This window comes from Ochotona curzoniae, unplaced genomic scaffold, assembly GCF_017591425.1.
Source record: "Ochotona curzoniae isolate NIBS_2020 unplaced genomic scaffold, NIBS_Ocur_1.0 contig_3368, whole genome shotgun sequence".
Taxonomy (NCBI): domain Eukaryota; kingdom Metazoa; phylum Chordata; class Mammalia; order Lagomorpha; family Ochotonidae; genus Ochotona; species Ochotona curzoniae.
The window spans coordinates 776,523-779,030 of NW_024465837.1; positions in this window are offsets into that span (position 1 = coordinate 776,523).

The window sequence follows — 2,508 nt, forward strand, 5'->3', positions numbered from 1 at the left end:
TACCGTCGTCACTCTTTCCCTCTGCAATGTGAAAGTATGTATTTTCCTGCAGCAGAAACACTGAGAAAATGGAGGATCCCCGATACTCTAAGAATAGACATAAACTATGAAAACCCTGTACTTAGTGATTCCCACTATAAGAAATAAGCAAAGCCCTCTTGAGTGATAATGTTGCTCCATAACACTTTAATCATTAGTGAATGAGGCTGTCACTGTGGTGTTGCAAACTACTTCTCTGCTTGCAAGTGTGATCCGTCGGGTCTGTGAGACACAATAAACACAAGCATTTGTTCATGCACAAAGACTTTGGAAAACAGTAAGACAAACTGAAATTTACCAAGTCAATGAAGTTACTGGATAAATGAATAATAGCCCTTAAAAACGTATATTGGATTCACTCTAGACAACCACTGTATGACTAGAGAGGGATGATTCTTCCATTCCAAGTGAAGGGAAGGATAAAACCATAGAGACCGTCGCAGTTTCCAGGGAGAGAGAAATATTTGGCCTTGAGTTTAAAAACTTAAATGTGCATTTTCTGGCCAGAATATTGTACTGCGATCTAAGACCTGTTAGGAGATTACGAAATATTCATTGATCTTGGTTCTGCTTCTTGTATTCCTCAAACAAACTCGGAAATGACAGGAAAAGCTGTCTCCAGTTGGAGTGCATTATCTTTCTAGATTATGAATCAGACTCCTGTGAATCTAGAAAGGTTATCAGCCACCCTGAACATAGTGAACTCAGGAAGGTAGAGGACCTGGTGGGAATCTCCGCAGAAAGTCATCTCATGGATAATCCAAAATGCCAGTGGAGATGTCTCCATAGCCACCCTCCTTCAAGAAACATCTACGTGAATGGTTCTGCACACGCAAGAGGAACTTCCCAAGAACTATGGAAGCCGGTGACAGACATGGTGCCTTGACATGTCGCTAACTTAAGAAAAACAGTATGGAAACAAGCAAGAAGCCACAAGCTTGCTACACCACTTCTTTTCCAGGTTGATGTGATGTGCAGATGCTTCTCAGGTGAGAGATTAAGAATGAATGAATTTGGCCGGCGTGATAGCATAGCCCCTAAAGTCCTCGCCTTGAACACGCCAGGATCCCATATGGCCACCGGTTCTAACCCCAGCAGCCCCGCTTCCCATTCAGCCCCCTGCTTGTGGCCTGGGAAAGTAGTCAAGAACAACCCAAAGACTTGAGACCCAGAAGAAGCTCCAAGATCCTGGCTTTGGATCCTTGCAGCTCCAGTCATTTGCTGCCGCTTGAAGAGTGAATCATCCTATGGAAAACACACACACACACAAAGAATGAATAAATCTCAGTGCCACTCCCATTGGAGAACCTACTCAGACTAAGCTCCTTGCCCCAGAGCCCAGGCCCACACCTGTGCAGTAAGTATTAGAAGTTTGCGCAGCCCATGATCCAACCACCACTGACTGGTTAGAGTTTCCAGAACAGCACAAAGTAGCCAGATTACTGTATCTAATACTTCAATGCTCAGAAGGCATATATCAACGAGCATCGAGAACTTCCAGGGAACTATGAAGTGTAGTATAATGTTTCTTATCTTTTGGCTTTTTGTCTGTATATTTCCCTATCTCTATAATCAATGTTAAATTATCATTTAACCCAGTACAGACAAAAACATATTGCAAGCATCAACAGAGGCCAATAGCAGAGCAAGACTCTATAGCAGACTTACAAAAACAACAAATGTAATTTAAAAAAATATCGGTGTAGTCAAGGTACACCAAGTACACCATTAGAGAAAATTACTTAAAAACAAATGAAAATTGTAGGAGATGGATAAAAAGAGAAAGGAGATGGAAAAATAGAGAATGAGTATTAAAATGGCAGAAGAAAGATCTTATCTATAAATAATTACCTCTAATGTAATGAGTCCAAATTTTCAATTGAGGTAATAGACTGAACAGATGAAAAAGGTGCAGCCACATACTGCTGCTAGGAAGAATAGTGGAACTAAAAGTATGGAGCAAGATACTCCTCACAAACAAAATGCAAAAACAATCAGGAGGAATCATACTTGTATGACATGAAACAGATTGTTAAGTCAAAGTCAGTAAGGCTGCCGGGAAGAGAGTAATGAAATTATTATTTAATGATAATGTGCTTAAGAGGAAATAACAGTTATAAATAGGCATGTATCCAACATCGGAGCACACAGAGACATAGAAAGCAAACAGTAACAGTTACAGAAAGATCTAGACTTCAATGCAGTAACAGTCAGTGACTTTAATAGCCCACTTTCAAAAATGGTCAGCTCATCTGGAGTAAAATATATCAATAGGGAGACAACAGAGTTAAATGGTACCTTAAATCAGTTGTACCAAATAAGCAACTACAGAAATTTCCATCCAAAAGCTACAGAATACACATTCTTCTCAACAGCACATTGAACATTTTTCGAGATAGAGCATATGGTGGGTTCAAAATGTGTCTTCACAAATGAAAATGCGGAGTTGAGGGGGAAGGGAGCATTGTG